This window comes from Petaurus breviceps, unplaced genomic scaffold, assembly GCF_028583685.1.
Source record: "Petaurus breviceps papuanus isolate PSGF00001 unplaced genomic scaffold, PetGlider_PUasm1.0 213, whole genome shotgun sequence".
Classification (NCBI taxonomy): domain Eukaryota; kingdom Metazoa; phylum Chordata; class Mammalia; order Diprotodontia; family Petauridae; genus Petaurus; species Petaurus breviceps.
In genome coordinates, this window is record NW_027185860.1 from 209313 (window position 1) to 227812 (window position 18500).

At 39.1% G+C, this 18500-nt stretch overlaps 1 protein-coding gene across 4 annotated transcripts in view; it reads right to left on the reverse strand.

Moving 5' to 3' along the window:
* The window catches only part of LOC138165581 (roundabout homolog 1-like), a 957778-nt gene that overhangs the window by 113745 nt on the left and 825533 nt on the right, over positions 1-18500 (reverse strand). The gene's annotated exons all lie outside the window — the stretch shown is intronic.

The following is an 18500-nucleotide window of genomic DNA, read 5'->3' on the forward strand; positions in this document are numbered from 1 at the left end:
ATGGACAACAAATTTGACCCGAACAAAATGTGACATTGTACGGTTGTATCAAAATATTATTAAGAAAACATTCATTTTATTTTGTGCATATTCTATTTGACAGGTAAAGGTTTGAAAATGAAGTGAAATTGTGTGTATGAGAGAGAGTTTTTTCCAGTGAGAAAATGCTATTGAGGCTCAGTTAAATTCTTCATAAACTATCTTAATTTTTATGGTGCCACACAGATTAAGTGTGGAGGCATACTTCTCAAACATGGCAAACGGCACCAAATAAGTAGGAACCGTCTTTCTGCTTTTCACCATTCAAAGTGTTATTTGGGGGCTATGTCTTTATTGGTATTACCATATCCATCCTGATAGTTGAGGTGGAAGTTAAGAGAATAGGTGAATGGTCTGAGGGGAAAAAGCAATTTTTACGTCCCAAACTATAGATTTAGATAAAGGCACGCAACCTAAAATATTGGTTTGTCACCTGTGCAAAAGGTTGATGCTTTCTAAATTTAACTATAGCTTCTTCATGATTCAGTCATATATTAGCAGCCTAACTGAGAATGTGGTCTATATATTTTAAATTTATCTTTCAATATGTTCACATATGAGTAGCCCCTAAAATGAGTGATTGTATAGCAGGTTTTGGCCAGGTCCATCTGTGGCCCCCACTAAATCCTGGTTGTTTATATAGTATTAGGATAAGCGAGTACTTCTAAGGCAGGGTTACAGTGGGAATTTATGTGAAAAATAAGTCTATGAAATAGAGGGGGAAAGTCCAGAGGTTCCTCCTTAGAGAAAACTACATTTCACATCTCTCATAAGACACCCCATCAACTCAGTGGAATGTGAGAACAGTTCCAAAGTTCTCATCAGTTCAAAAATGGGTCCATAATCTTTCAAGCCATTGTAAATGACATTCTATGTTCTGCTTCACACATAACCACATAATTTCTCTGACAAAAGATGGCCAGTTTTGCCTCCCCTAAATGCCAAACAAGTTGACTACACCTTACAAATCAATATAAAGGCTATCAGATTGTCCAAGACTGGCAAATGAAACATCAATCCTCTTCCCATTAGCTATGGAAAACAACATTCTGTAACGATTGTGAACACACACTCTGAGTATTTCCTGATTAGTCCTACATTATCCATAAGCTGTAGAAATACTTGGAAGAGGGAATAGATTTCTTAAAGAGTAACTTTACTAGGGGCAGCCAGGTAGCACAGAGAGTAAGAGCACCGGCTCCAGTGTTGGGATGACCTGGGGATCAAATCTGGGCTCGGATACTTAGCACCACACCCAGAAATACTGGCCATTAAACCTTGAGCAAGTTACTTAACTCTGATTGCTTAAAAAAAAAAGTAGCTTTACTTTCTTATCTTAACACTCCAGTAATGGATTGACCATTCTGCTATGTAGTCACATTATCAATTCTCCAACTGTACTGGCATATCGGCAAAGAGATTCTGAGTGGAAGCTCTTGGAGTGAAGGTTTAGACATAGAGAAAGCTCTCTTATATAGTATATAAGTAGGTACTAATTCTCCTTATTCTTATTCTCCTGGATTCCCTGCTTTGGAGGTGGTAAGAACATACTTGAACAAATCACACAAGATATGTTCCTCAATTTTAAAAACCCATTCCATTTCAGATGGCTTGGGCAAATACGGTCAAGGTCAGGCTTGTTTTCCAAGTGTTGTGGAATGGGAAAAATCTCAGAGTATAGAGAGGATGTGACATTTTTGTAACATAATCAAGAAGCTGAGGGTTTTTAAATGGAGAAAGTAGACAAATCAACCCAATTGATTGTCTTGCCTTTTGGAGGGTAATTGGGGTTAAGTAACTTGTCCAAGGTTACATGGATAGTTTTTTTGTGTGGGTGTTAAGTGTCTGAGGCTGGAACCGAACTCGGGTCTTCCTGACTCCAGGGCCGGCACTTTACTCACTGTGCCACGCAGCCGCCCCTTAATGGCGAATTCTAACGATTTCTACTCCCCAAGTGACACCACCGCCTTTTTATTCTGTAGTTTTTGGTATAATTGACCACCCTCCTATCCTGGATATACTCGCCTCTTTAGATTTTCTTTAAACTGTTTTCTCCTGCTTCTCTTACCTGTGTGACTGCTTCTTCTAAGGCTTCTTTATCATTTTATCATCCATATCATACCCTGAACTGTGAGAGTTTCTTCAAGGCTCTGTCTTGGGTCTTCTCTTCCTATTTATATTTGTGTGTGTGCATGTGCATGTGCGTGCGTGCGTGTGTGTGTGTGTGTGTGTGTGTGTGTGTGTGTGTGTGTGTATTCTCTCACTTGGTGATCATCTTCCCTGGATTTAATTATTACCACTATGCAGATGACTCACCAATATAAATATCCAACCCCAGTGTCTGAACTTCAGTTCCACATCATCTTATTGCCTATTGAACATTTGAAAATGTTTCCTAGAGATTGCCTAGAGACATCTAAAATTCAGCCTCTCCAAAACACAACTCATTATTTTCCCCTAAATCTACCTTTCCTCCAAACTCTTGGTTTCTATTGAAGGTACAACCAGTCTCCTAGCATCATAACCTAGGTGTTACCCTTGACCTCTCACTTTGCTTTACACAACATTTTCTACTTAGTTGTGAGAACATCCTGTTTGTACTTCTATAATATCTTTTTATTTTAGGGTTAGAATTATTTATTTAAGCCGTCCCAATCACAAGCAAAATGACCAAAGGTCAGCACATTTGTCACATGTGATGCAAGTGAACCTAAGGTCAGCTGTAATTTTCTGGTTCCACCTAGAAAGAAAAGGATGGTCCAGCCTCTTCTGTGGTCCCCAGAGCTTGATTAGTGTGGTCCCAATTTTCTTTACTCATCCTCATAACCATGTTGGGAGAGGATTGATGTGAGGGTTATGAAATAGACTATGGTTTCCATATCCCCATGGGAAGGGCTTGGTCTGGATGTGGAGGTGGGGGTAGGGGACGAATTCGGGCCACTTGTGATGCTCCCGCGACTTCAGGTAGGCTTCAGCATTCTGACCACCAGGGGGGCGCCACAAAGTCAGTGTCCTCCACAGGTGGCCCAAGCCCTAATCGCTGTGGGTGCCGCTGGAGAATGACAGCCTTGCCAGGACGCCCTACTGCACCAGCAGCCGCTCACTTGCCATTACAGCCATCTTCCAACCTATAATATCTTTCATATCTGACTCCATCTTTCCACTTACAAAGCCATCACCTTAGTTCAGGCCCATCATCTCTTGCCTATACTATTGAATTCACTGAATGGGCATTGCCTCACTCAAAGTGAGAACCTGAAAAGACCTTAGCTTAAAAGGGCCAGAATCTCCCATTGCATCTGGGGTCATCTCCAGTCATCCTGATGGATATCTGACCACTGGACCCAGATGGCTCAGGAGGATAAAGTGAGGCTGATGACTTTGCACAGCCCTCCCTCACTCAAATCTAAGTCAATTGCAAGTCATATCATCATTTCTGATGTCATTTTGAGAACAAAGAACAAACTATACAACCACAACTACAATACTACTGAATTGGCCATGTAATGGGTCTCCTTGCCTCAAGTGTCTCCCCACTTCAAATCATCTGCCTCTCTTCTCCTCCTACTTACAGCTGCCAAAGTGATTTTCCTTAAGTGAAGATCTGTCATCTCCTACTCAATAAACTTTAATAACTTTCTATTGACTTAAGGATCAAATGAAAATCCATATAAATCTTTTCCTTTTACACTCCTTCTACCTTCTCACAATCAATAAGACCAGGCCTCCCTACCATCTTTTCCACTTTGATTTATTTCCTTTGACTTACTGGTCAAGACAGATGAGTTGAAATATTCCTTGTTCTGCTTTGCTACTTCCCAGTTTCTTCCCCCATCTCCATCACTCAGTACCTTTCCTCCTTTTAGGTCCATACAATTCATGTCTTTTTCTCAATCAAAAATTCTGGTAGCTGTTGTCTATAGATAGACCCCGAGGATCCTCCCCTTCCTTCCTCAATAATTTCAATACTTGGGTCAAAATCTCTCTCTTCTCCTCAACTCCGGTCTTCATACTAGAGGACTTTCACGTACATATCAACATTTCCTTAAATGCACTAATTGTTCAATTCTTCCTCAAATCCACTAATTGCTCAATTCATCAACTTACTCACTTCCCATGACCTACTCTTCTATTCCACCTCAACCACACACAGAAATTTGTGGTAACCCACAAATGCACCATCTCTATGTTCAGGAACTCTGAAATCTTGTCTGATCATAATCTTTTGGCTTTCTACCTCTCCCTCTGCTTTTCCATACTAAATTCTTCTCTTCATGGACAGCATGACTTGCAATTGTTTTACCCCTCAATTTTTGGGTCTCTGACCTCCTTCATCATATTGCCAATTGTTGAATCTCAGTCTTGGCTCATTCCCACCATCCACTGCCTTGATTCCCAAACACATGCTATTAAACAAAGGTAGAGAAAATCACTCTACAATTTTGACTGGGTCCACTACAAATTTATACTACACAATCTCAATGGGGCCCTCACTGCTGCTAGGTAATATTTCTACACTTCTCCTTATCAGCTCTCCGCAGCAGCTCTTCTAAACCTTTTCATCTCTCTTTAAACCTCCCATGGCTCTCCCTCTTACAACCTTCTCAACTGAAAACCTTGTCTCAAAATAAGGTCATTCATTGGAGCTCCCTCTTCTTGCCTCTTCCTCATCTTGTATAATTCAGATATCTTCTGCACTGTCTCCCTCTTTACCCCTGGCTTACAGGACAGAATCTTCTTCTGACACAAAGGATCCTATTCTAACCCATGCTCTCCCACAGAGAACATCTTTGTCATCCTCATTCTCTCACTTATCTTCAATCTCAATTTATTGACTCCTTCTCACTCCCTGCAAACATACCCATGTCTCTCCCATGCTCAGGAAATCCTATCTTGATCCTTTCTGTCCTTACTAGTTTTTGTTCTATGTCTCTTCTGCGCTTTGTGGCTAAACTTTTTGAGAATGTTGTCCAAAATAGGCGCCTCAGCTTCCTCTCTTTTCACTCTCTTCCTAACCCCTCTACAATCCAGATTACAGTCTCAGCATTCTCCTAAAACGCACTTCCAGAATTACTAGGATCTCCCAGTGACCAAATGCAAAGGTCTTTTCACAGTCCTAATTCTCCTAGACTTCATCCTCTTCTCCTTGATCCTCTCGTCTCTCTAGGTTTTGGGGACACCACTTTCCGTTCTCCTTCTCCCTATCTCACTGCTGCTTCTCACTCTGCTTTGGTGCATCCTCATCCAGATCATGCCCACTAACTATGGATGTCCCACAAGGCTCTATTCTGAGCCCTCTTTTTTCCCTGTTTGGTCACTTTATTTGGTGATTTCATTGGCTCCCCTGGATTTAAATATCATCTTTATGCAAATGAGTCTCAGATCTACCTATCCAGCTCTACCTTTTTTCCTAATATCCAGTTTTGTATTTCCAACTACCTTTCAGACATCTCAAATTGAATGGTCAGCAGACATCTTAAATTCAGCTTGTCTGAAACTGAACTCGTTATATTTCTCCCTAACTCTGGCCCCATTCCTAAGTTCCTTGTTAATGTTGAGGGTATCACCAACTTCCTACTCCCCAAGATGAAGATCGACCCCTTACTTTCTCTCACTTCCCATAGGCACAAACTGCAGACAAGGGGAATACGATCTCTCTGATAAAAAGAATTGTCATTATTATCATTACTAGCATTTATATAGTGCTGTAAGGCTTGCAAAGACTTTTACAAATATTATCTCATTTTTTCCTCACAACAGACCTGAGAGGTAGGTGCTATTATTTTCCCCACCCCCCTCCACTGCTGCTTTTCCTGGTTTCAACTCCATGGAAAAAGAAGGTCTTCCTGGGATCAGATCATCATGTCTAATGTCATCATCACTCTGCTAACTCTGGTCTTGACGGACACCACCTCCTCCAGCCTCCTTCCCCTCCTGCTGGAGGGCTAGAGTGTGGAGAACCAGACTTTTCCCAGTGCCTGCCTTTCTAGAGGGTAGAATCTGAACTTAAAGGTTCACTCCATTCTGCATGGTTCAACTCCATGGAACAAGAGAGGCCTCCTGCCAGGTATCTCTGTGTGGTTTCTCCTCCCTTTTCTGAACTCATTTAGTTTGTTGTTTCCCTCCCCATGAGATCACAAGTTCCTTGAGGGCAGGGACTTTCTTTTTATTAATTATCCCTGTGCCTGGCTCAGTACCTGGCACATAGCAGATGCTTAATAAATATTTATTATGAGCATCTCAGTGGCATAGTGGATAGACACATGAGTTCGCAAAGTGGGCGATATTGTCTCCTGGTGGGTTCTGGAATGATCTGGCAATAGTAACCTCAGGTGCAAATGGGGAGCATTGAATAAAAATAAGGGGGTGGTGGAAGCCTAAAAAAAGAAAAGGATGGGGCAGCTAGGTGGTGCAGTGAATAGAGCACCAGCCCTGGAGTCAGGAGGACCTGAGTTCAAATATGACCTCAGACACTTACCGTGTTTCCCCGATAATAAGACACTGTCTTATTAATTTTTTTGGAAAGAAAAACACCAGAGGGCTTATGTTGTCCTGCCTCAGCTCTCCTCTGCGGCACTGCTCTCAATGGCGCCAGCAAGCAAATCACTGGGGAAGAACAGGATGACGCGCTCACTGCTGCAGCTCTGATTGGATGCAGCTCGGAGCGCGGTGTGGGTTTCAGGGCGGGGGGACAGGGGACGGTGCATACAGAGGGTACCATAATGTAGTGTGTAGCGCAGGGGATCACCTTCACTACAGTAGCAATCTCAATAGGGATTATTTTCGGGGGAGGGCTTATTTTAGAGGAATCTTACACAGTAAGGGGAGGGCTTATTTTCGGGATAGGTCTTATTATCGGGGAAACACGGTAACACAAAAACTAGCCGTGTGACCTTGGGCAAGTCACTTAACTCCAATTGCCCTACCTTCCCTCCTCAAAAAAATAAAGGAATGAAAAGGAGATAAAATTTTGAAAAACCTTTCATATTTGTTTCATCTGTTGTGCAAACAGGTAAATAGTGATTATCATATTTTCCAAATACAACGGAATGCCAGTTATGATTGATCAGTGGTCAAGTCCACCAACAGGTCTTAACAAGCAAGTGTTGTCAGGCAAGGGCATTGCTCATTGTCAGGAAGTCCAGTATGCCATAGGCAGGATGTGTGTGTAATGTCTTGTTTACAATATGATATTATATGGTTCCATGATGCATTATTGCATCATCAAAATTTCAATGCAGGGAAAAACCACAAATTTAGAATAAATTATTAAATTTAAGATGTCACTTAAAAATTACATTTTCTTTAAATGATAAAAAATTTTAAAAAAAAACCATTAAAGTGTTAAAGAAAGTAGATTTCCAGGGGGGTGCTAAGTAATAAGAGGGCAGTAGGCCAAATAAGTTTGACAACCTCTAAGATAGAGTATTTGGCCTGATGTCAGGAAGACTCATCTTCAGGAGTTCTAATCTTGCCTCACAGCTTAGTAAAGCTGTGTAACCCTGGCCACATCATTTAACCCTGTTTGCCTCACTTCCTTATCTTTATAATAATCAGGATAAGGATATGTACCTTTGTCAACATCTTTGCCAAGGAAATTTCAAATGGGGTCGTGAGGAATTGTACATGACTGAAATGACTGAACAACAAATGTATATTGGATTGGATTTTACAGATGAGGATATTTAGGCATAGAGAGGTTTAGTGATTTGCCCAGAGTCACACAGTCAGCTAGTGTGTGAGACTGGATTTGAACTCAGGCTCCAAAACTCTGTTTTGCCAACTAGCTATATACAGACTAGACAGGCATACTTTCATCAAGGTCATCATTATTGCATACTCATGATCAATCCTTATACATAAAAAGGGCAATGGTGGCAGCAATAAAACATTGGACAGCGTCATTCCTGAAAATGACACAAGCAGATGAAACAATAGCTGAGCCACCAGAATACTTTCTAAATCATGCCCCTAGATAGCCTTCCCAAAAATAACATGGCCCAATGGAACAATTACACAAATATATGTCCACTCAAGGAATGTATCAGTAGGACAGACATGGAGTATTATTCTAAGCTGGACTTGACTTGGACAATGAGGCATGGTGGAGAAGTCAGGGAAATCCCAGAGTAGCATAGAGAGGTGAGAAATGAGGAGATGTTTGTACTGAGCCTCCTTAAATGGAAGTTTTTGAGTTCATGGCTTCACCCTCCAATCAGAGGGTTAGAGGGCAGTGATAAAGTATGATTACCAAGGCTAAGTAATTTGATTTTGCAAGATGATGAGGTTTTCCTAATCATGAGCTTCCTGGTGTATGATGAAGTCAGAGAAGTTCTATAGGAGTGCAGCCAGGTGGGAAATGAGGAGCAGGAAGTAATCAAATGGGTCCTTCATGTGAAGGAATATCTTATTATTCGAAAGAATCTACACTTTCTAATTGGTATGGATTTTTATGTATTGATGCATATCATAATATCTTCCACACCTTCTGAAATTGTATATTCTTGTTCCCCCAAGTTATCTTTTCAGAGGAGCTACACAATATGCTAAAGAGCTTTCTCTAGATCTTTTTAATTTTTTTCATTTCATGGATACCAGTGAAGCACTCAAATGGTCCATCTGTTATGCCTTGCTATTTGCTCTTTTATGACACCCTACATGTTGGAGGAAAGCTTTTAAGGCTACATTTTGTTTTACTGAGCAATAGATAATAAATCAAAATCAACAGATAATAAATACAGCAGGATCATATATTCTTTCCACCTCTTATCCAATTGCGTAGTTCTGCCTATACATTAGATATATCTGCCTATATTTTCTTCCTTTGTATTCTATGAGATATTCCCTTCTAGTTCTCTTCTTACTTGTGTCACTTCTCTTTCTCTGTATCCTAGATGGATAATTATCCCAGGGCTCTTGGACCCTTTTCTTTTCCTATGTGCTTTCCCTTGGTGACTTCATTTATCAGAGTTCAACTACCATCTCAATATAAAAGACTCCAAGTTTATATGCAGCCAAAATTTGTCTCCAAATTCTAGTCCCATGTTATTGGTTGCTTCCAGGACTTTTCTTGGATGCTGTTGGCATCTCAGAGTCAACGGGTCCAAAATATAACTCATTATGATCCCTCTTAAACCTGTATTGGGACTTGACCCCCACATGATTACTGGCAAATCATTTAATTTCTCTGAGCTTCAGGTACATGTAAAATTGGGTTATACTATCTGCTTATTTTTGTTGGCAGGAAGAGTTATTATAAAATATTGCAGACATTTAAAAAAATGATTTGTTTAATGTGGAGCTGGAGTATGGTAAACTAGAACAGGAAGCATAAATTGTAGAACAAGTGGAAAAAGGAAATTATAGTATTTTTTTGTCATATCTAATTGTCTGAAGTCCCTCCCAGCTTCTAATTTCACAGTCAGTGTGGCATGGTGGACCTAGATTCAAGAGAATATGAATTTGAGTCCTACCTCATATATTTGCCAGTTGGGAAATTCACTCAATCTTTTCTGTGCCTTAATTTCCTTATCTGCAAAATAAGAAAATTGGACCAAACAACCTCTAAGATCTTTTACAACTCAAAATGTATGATCCAATGGCAAATAACCAGGTGGTTAACTGATGATAAAGTTGTGGCTATACCCTGAGGGTCCCTTCATGCAGTGTGAATTAGGTTAGCACAGCCCAGCCATTGTCTGGGAGAAAGATTGGCCACCCTGAGTGACTCTTAAAAGACATTTGAAGGGTGTTAGTTCAAGTGATTCTGTACTAGGAGCAGCTTTATGAAGTATGGCATTCGTGGCCGTCTCAGACAAGAGCGCGGAGAAGGTGGGAGAGAGGACAGGGCCATGATGTCCATGAATAGAACCCAGAAGGAAACATCCCATCCACAAGCTTGAATATCGATCAGTTTGAGGCACAGTAGAAGGAGTAAGGTCATATATTCTCCAGTTACATTGATTTGGAAAAAGAATAAAAGAAAGATTGAAAAAGAATTGAACAAGTTTGATAATGTTTCTAATTGCTTCCTCCTCCTTCACTTCCTTCCATTATGTTTCTCGAGAATCACTCCTCGAGGAGGTTAGGATAAGTGGGTTAGAGGACAGAATTTGAAAATACCAAATAAGATATGTTTGAAAGTACACATTATTTTCACAAGTTAATTTTGTGTAATGACGGGTGTATGATGTGTGTGTGTGTGTGTGAAAGGTTTGCAAGGAAGCAAGAATAAATCTCTCTAACATCTCCTCTCTCCAACTTTCTCCAAGAGAGACTTGAATTCCTTTCAGGAGAGGAATCAGGAGGTTGGGGCCAGGAGCTGAGCTCTCTGTTCCAATCAGAGAGAGGTGGGTATTAGGCTAGAGTTATTATCTAACAGCAGATAGATATAAATTCACTAAATATTATTACTCTAGGGGATATAATTTTTAGGTTCAAACTAAACTCCTGATCATTATTTCCCAGTGGAGAAAGAGGGCTTCAACCTCCGTATCTGAGGCTTACCTTCTTTCACACCAAATATCAGTTCTATAATGAATACATATAAGAAGTGGTAAAGAAACTCATTTTTCCAAGTCAATAGCAAACCAGAAATCAGAGAAAGTATACATATGAGACTATATACCAGACAACAGAGAATGAAGGAGTTATCCCATTGGAGCAAAATAACTCAGCTCAACCAAAAGAGAGTCCCATATTTCAACCAAAGGGCAAATTTCCCCAACATCTCCAGTGTATTAAGCTGGAAATAAGAATATGATTAAAATTCTATATGCCATATTCTTCCCAGATTTTTTCTCCCTTCATGGCCCTGAAGAGAAGTTGGCTTAACTCATGTTCTCTCTCAAAACTGGAAATCAGAGGAACTGACAGGACTAAAGGAGATTGATTTCTTTTTTTCCCTGCACTTGCCACCTCCACCTTGCCCCTCACTCTACAAGTGAGGAGAGAATTCCATACCAGTGGGCTTTCTGGTTTGGGTTTCATTAGAAAAAACAGTAAAAAGTAAAAGAAACCACATAAAAATGTGTTGGGTTTACCAAGTGGATTGTAGGAAAACTTCAAACATAGCTTAAAGCAGTTTCCACACCAGTAGCTCATCAATAAAAAATCTGAGTATATGCCATCCATCTATGTATATTTGTTTATTTATAAATTATTACACGTGATCATGGTTCTAAGTTCACTTTATTTCAATAATTTATTTTAATGTCTGTCATAGATTAAAAAAGGACTTCATTATATTCCAAAGAGAAGAATGCATTGTTAGTTGCACTTGTTAAATTGTATCACTTATTGTTCAAATCTTATCTACCAATTATACAAAGTCATGTTGAAATTCAGCAGGTGCATTTCTGTCTTTACTAATGACAGTTTTTCTTGAAAACTAAAATAAATATACTACATTTTTATAATTTTAAGAAATGGGTTAAAAAGTACTGAAAGTGCTTCTGAGTTACTTGACCAACATTTTGTCTAGTTGCCCCTAACTCTTAAATAATCTTTCAATTAGGAATTGTACTCCAGAGGTAGGGGAATTACAATTATTTTCACAGGATATGAAAGCAAAAAGCTCAATAAGATAATGGCCTTATAAATTAATGAAATCAAATGCCAAAAAGGAAGGTATCCCTTTCCTGCCATCCTCCAACTTTAGTGGAATACACAAACTAATTTGTGAAGCCTTGCTTTGGGAGCCACTTAGAGATTTCTCTCCTGGTACACATAACTATATTCTTCCCTGAACAAACAGTGGACATTGACTCTGCTCAATTATGTGAAGTGGAAGAGAACATATGGGAGGTGGTAACTAGATTTCCTCCTTCCTGCATTGGAGGCTAGGTTAGGGAATCCCCCAGTGGCAGAAACTATGGCACAGAATGTCCATCCTTTCTTCCTGCAACCCTATTAAAAGAAGCAGAGAAACTAAAAATGTAACAGAGAAGACTGTCTGAGGGGGCAAGCTTGCATAGCTACATTGGGCCTAACAAAAAGGGGTGTGGAATCCAGTTGAGGCCAAGTCTGCTCCCTCCCAGCACCTTATCTCATCCCCACCCCCACCTTAGGCTGCTTGGACCAAGAAATGAGGCACTGGAAAGTAAATTCCCCAATATGGAAGAAGGCTGAGAAAGCTGTGAATTCTAGTCCTGAGGATAAAGCCATCATCATAGTGTAAGGAATCAGAAAGTGAAGAATGAGGAAATAGAAGGTTGAGGGTGGGGAGAGGCTTAAACCACAAAAGATTTCAAGAGAGGAAAATACATTTTAAAAATTAGAGTACAAGCAGACAAATCTACAGACTAGACACTAAAATTAGAAGAAGTGACTACTAAATCTTCCAAAAGGTTACAGACTTTTCTAAATAAATATTGGAAGACAAAGGAAATTAAATCCATACCTAGTGAAACACAGAACCCTACAGATTTTCAAGAGTAAATGTAACCACAGCAAGATGTATCATAATGTTTTAAGCGAGAAATTAGAATCTTGAGAGAAGTTAGAAGGGAACAAAAGGCACATGTGTTCTACACTGAAGAAATAATTACCAGAATAGAAAAGCTTGAATTCACATTGGTGAGTGTTTTTAAAGGAGAAGGAGACAACAATAGACCATGAATACAATTATATTGAGGTGGACAGTCTGGAAGAAGAAAAGCAAAAAAAAAAAAAATAAAAGGATAAAAAGAACATAATTTCTATAGAAGCAAAACACATTGATCTTGAAGGCAGGATATATAGGAACTACTTAAACATCATAAGCCTCCCAGAAGAACACAGCAAATTAAAAAACAAACCTGCAAACTTAAATACCATTAGTTCCATAAATTAAAAAAAAAAACTATCCCAAACTTCTGAATGTAGAAAATAATTGAAAGAGTCCATAGTTGGCTTGTAGGGGGCATAGGGATGTGGTAGAAACCTATATATTAAACTCCAAATTTTATTGGTTAAATTAAATCATTTCAAAGATAAGAACTTCTGTGAATGACCTAGAGAAAGACCTCCTATATAAAGGAAAGGACATTTAAATAATAACAAAAACCAGCCAAAATTCTATTTAGATTTTTAAACAGGTTAGAGAATCTGTTTACTAATTTTTTTTTAAAGCAATTGGGGTTAAGTAACTTGCTCAAGGTTACACGGCCAGTTATTTCTGGGTGTGGTGCTGAGTATCTGAGGCCAGATTTGATCCAGGTCATCCCAACACTGGAGCCGGTGCTCTTACTCGCTGAGCCACCCGTGTTTACTAATTTTTATGTGTGCAAATATTTTTTCCAATTTATTTTGTATATACTTTGCTGATACATGTTTATTTGCATGTGTTCTCCCCTATTAGGTTATGAGCTCCTCGAAAACAGGGACTGTCTTTTATTTTTCTTTATATCCCCAGCCCTCAGCAGTGTCTGCACATAGTAGGTGCTTAATAAATGTTTATTAACTCAATGGCATTGTTTTCCACACCAAAATCAGAGAATGGTGACATTTTCAAGCAGTTCCTTTAAAATGAATTTTTATAGCTCTCTTTTGTTTTTAAATCACCTACATTTTCTTTTGTTTTCTTCCTCCAGCCTCATCCTTGTATGTCTCTGGCTTTTGGATGTCAAGTTTTTTTCTTTTTTCTCTTACCTCAGCTGACCCTTCTTACCTACAGGTTAGCTAGCCCTATATAGTGATGTGACTTCAAGCCCCTTCTGCGTCCTCTTTTTCTAAGTTCATTTCAGAAAAGGAGCCTCAGTATCTATATAATTTATTAGTCTATTGAGATTTAACTAGCATGATAGTGCACTTAAGATAAAAAAGCATCTAGATTTGAGTCTGGATTATATGTTGCTAAATGTGTTAGAAGTGCCACACAGAGAAAATATTTCTTTGCAAAATACCAGGAAACACTGGGTGGAGCTGGGAAATTTTTTTGTTTTGCCTTATCTGTGCATGTAATTATGCATATAATTAATTAAATTGGAGTCTTTTTCTTTTTTTTTTTCTTAAGCAATGGCCAGTTATTTCTGGGTGTGGTGCTAAGTATCTGAGCCTAGATTTGAACCCCAGGTCATCCCGACAATGGAGCCGGTGCCTTACTCGCTGAGCCAACTGGCTGCCCCTAATTGGAGTCTTTTCTGAAAAAAACATTTATCTTGTCTTAATCAGCCCAGATAAAGAGATTACCTTATTTCTGTCTATCTATGCTATCTGTGCCTGCTTGTGTGAAAGTAACTTCCTATACATCATTTCAATTTTAGCAGAGACATTTTCTGTGAAGGCATTATATGCTTCCCAAGATGATAAATGATGAGGGTTGAAATAAGACATTATTATCTTCTCTTTAGACCGTAAGATATTTAAAATATCAGAAATCCATCTAGAGATGCTAGGTAATTGTTTCCTCATTCAAATAATCCATTAACTATTCCCCTATGTAATGGACATGTGTCAACAAAAGGAAAATTATTATTATTTTTTTAAGCAATCGGGGTTTTGTAACTTGCTCAAGGTTACACAGCTAGTTATTTCTGGGTGTGGTGCTATGTATCGGAGCCCGGATTTGATCCCCAGGTCATCTCGACACTGGAGCCAGTGCTCTTACTCGCTGAGTCACCTGGCTGCCCCCAAAAGGAAAATTATTGTCAGTTTTGGTTTATTGGATGATATTATAACTGACTATTACTTATTGACCATTGACTATTGATAATAAATATGTTAATTTGATTGTGGATTGTGGTTCTTGATTTAGGGGTCACTGATTATTGGTTTTTAAACATGACACTAGTTTTTTTTTTAATTAATTATTTGTAGCTAAGGGGAGGAGACAAGATGGGGGCATAGAAGCAGGAAAACTCCCTGCGCTCCCCCTATAACCACCTCAAATACCTATAAAAATGACTCTAATCAAACTTTAGGGCTACAGAACCCAAAAAGTGACAAAGAGAAACATACCTCCTGCTGAAGACATCCTGGCAGGCCTACAGGAAGGGTCCATCACAGAGCTGGGAGCCTAGCCACACCCAAGCACTTCATTTAAGCCTCAGAGTGCCCTGACCAGCTGCAGCTAGAGGGACTTCAGGAGAGGGGATCACCAGAAGCTATGATTATATCCAGAATTATCAACCCATAAATGCCAAAGTGAGAAGTCAGTGGACTTTGGGAATAGGGGGTCCGGGAGTGCAGTCCAGCCTCTGCTCCAAGAGGGAGAAGCGGCTAAGGGGTGGCTGCTTCATTGCACCTGGCCTGCAGATTGTAGGGGGACCAAGCAACCATTCTGAGGGGTAATCACACTTGCTTTAACCTGCTTGGATCTGGATTGCTGTCTAGGGTGGAGGTCCTAGGGTGTGTGACCAGTGTGCCAGAGCCAGTGGAGGCTTCTGAGAGGGCCGCCAACTAATAGCTCTGGCATCTATGAAAACTCCAGTGATTTGGGACAAAGCTCTCCTCTCTGGAAGCAGAGTTCTATTGTGGCAAAAAGCTCAAAAGTCAAATAAATGAGTGGCAATATGAGCAAGCAAAGAAAGCAAAGCAAGTACAGCAATCTGACTTTAGACTCCTTTTTGGGGAGCAAAAAGGATCAAAACATGGAACAGGAGGAAGACAATGAAGTCAGAACTCCTGCACCAAAAGCATCCAAGAAAAATATGAACTAGTTACAGGCCATAGAGGAGTTTAAGAAGGATTTTGAAAACCAAATAAGAGAAGTGGAGGAAAAATTGAGAAGAGAAATGATGATGATGCAAGAAAATCATTAGAAGACAGTCAACAACCTGACTGAAGAAAATAACACCCTAAAAAATTGACTAACTCAAATGGGAAAAGAGGCTCAAAAAGGCAATGAGGAAAAAATGCCTCAAAAATCTGAATTTTCCAGATGGAAAAAGAATCTCAAAAGCTCACTGAAGAGAATCGTTCCTTCAGAAAATTAGACTGGAGCAAATGGAAGCTAGTGACTTCATGAGAAATCAAGATACTATTAAACAGATCCAAACAAATGGAAAAAATAGGAGGCAATGTGAAATATCTCACTGGGAAAACCACTGACCTGGAAAATAGAGCCAGGAGAGATAATTTAAAAATTATTGGACTGAAAGCCATGATCAAAAAAAGAACCTAGAAATCATCCTCCAAGAAATTCTAAATTGCCCTGATGTTTTAGAACCAGAGGACAAAATGAGGTTGAAAGAATCCACTGATTACCTCCTGAAAAAGATCCCATAAAGAAAACTCCTAGGAATATTATAGCCAGGTTCTAGATTTCCAGATCAAGGAGAAAATACAAGCAGCCAGGAAGAAACAATTTGAATATTGTGGAAACACAATCAGGATAACACAGGATCTGGCAGCTTCTATACTGAGGGATCTTCTATACTGAGGCTTGGAATATGATATTCCAGAGGTCAAAGAAGCTGGGGTTAAAACCAAGGATCACCTACCCAGCAAAACTGAGTATCATGTTTCAGGGGAAAATATGGTCATTCAATGAAATAGAGAACTTTCAAGCATTCTTGATAAAAAAAAAAACAAAGTTGAATAGAAAATTTGACATTCAGATACAAGAGGCAAGAGAAGCATGAGAAGGTAAACAGGGAAAAGAAATCATAAAGAATTTATCAAAGTCGAACTATTTACATTCCTACATGGAAAAATCATAATTGTAACTTATGAAACTTTTCTCAATATGAGAATAGTTGAAGGGAATATAAATGTATATATATATATGTATATATACACATACATACATATGTCTATATAGGAGGATATATGGGCATATGAATACATATGTAAGTGTGTGTATTTATGTGTACAGGTATACATAGACTGAGGGCACAGGACCAGTTGAATAGGAAGGGATGATACTTAAAAGGTGAAATTGAGAGGTGAGAGAGGAATATAATGAAAGGAGATGGGGACAGACAGAATGGGGTAAATTATCCTATATAGAAGAGGCAAGGGGAAATGGTTACAATGGAGGGGAAGAACAGGGAGGCAAAAGGGAATGGGTCAACCTTACTCTCATTGAATTTGGCTTAGGGAGGGAATGACATATACACTAAATAGGGTATCTCACCCTACAGGAGAATAGAGGGAAAGGGGATGAAGGGTTGATAATGGAGGGGAGGGCAGGTTGGGGGGGGGAGGGAAGTTGGAAGCACACACTTTTGCAAAGGGACAGGGTCAAAGTAGAGAACAGAACAAGTGGGGGACAGGATTGGACAGAGGGTAATATAGTCAATCTTCCATAATATATCCACTATGGGAATGTTTTACATAGCTACACATGAACAGCCTATATTGAATTGCTTATCCTCCTATTAAGGGTGGGTGACAAGGGAGGAAGGGAAAGAATCTGGAATTCAAAGTTTTAAAATCAAATATTTAACAAAAATGTTATTTTTTTTTTACATGCAACTGGGAAATAAGATATACAGGCACTGGGGTATAGAGATTCATCTTGCCTTACTGGAAAGTCAGAGGTGGGATGGGGGAAGATATAGGAGAGAGCAGATTGGGGAAGGGGGTATACAGTGGGATCACTGTTTTGGGGTGGTGGGTAGGGGAAAGACGGGGAGAAAATTTTTAACTCAAAATCTTGTGGAAATGAATAACGTAAACTAAAAATAAACATACATTTTAATTAAAAAATAATTATTCGTCAGTGCTGTAATCTATAATAGATTATTATAGTGCCTACTGATTTGGGGTTATTATTGTTGTAGAATTCAGAGGCTGTTAACCTGAAACCTGTGAACTTTTTTAAAAAAATTTATTTATTTTAAATTTTCAATCTTCACTTCCATAACATTTTGAGTTTCAAATTTTCTCCCCTTCCCTCTCCTCACTGCTCCCCAAGATGGACTTGCAATCTGATATAGACTCTAGTTATGTATTCATATTAAATATATTTTCAAATTAGTCATGATATAAAGAAGAATTAGAACTAATGGAATAAACCACAAGTAAGAAGAAAAAAAATGACAAAAGCCCTCCATTTATGCTTTTTTCTCTCCTTTTTCCCTTTCCCTTCTCACAAGAGTTTGCTTTTGACCACTGCCTCCTTCAATTTTCCCTCCCTTCTAGCAGCCCCCTCCCTTTTCTTTCCCTTTTTCCTTCCTACTGCCTATACGGTAAGTTAGGGTTTCTATACCTAACTATGTTATTCCCTCCTTGAACAAAATTTGATGAGAGTAAGTTTCCAACAATGCTTATGTCCCTCCACTCTAATATGTTTTAGTGCCTCTTCATGGGATGTAATTTACTCTTGTCTGCCTCCTCCTTTCCTCTTCTCCCATTACCATCTCTTTTCACCACTTGATTAGGTTTTTTTATCATCACATAAAAGTCAATTTATTCCCACACCCTCTGTCTCTCTATATATACCCCTTCTAAATGTCATAATATATGGTTCTCAAGATTTACAAGCATCATCTTTCCATGTAGGGATGAAAACAGTTTTCCCTTATTGAATAACATGT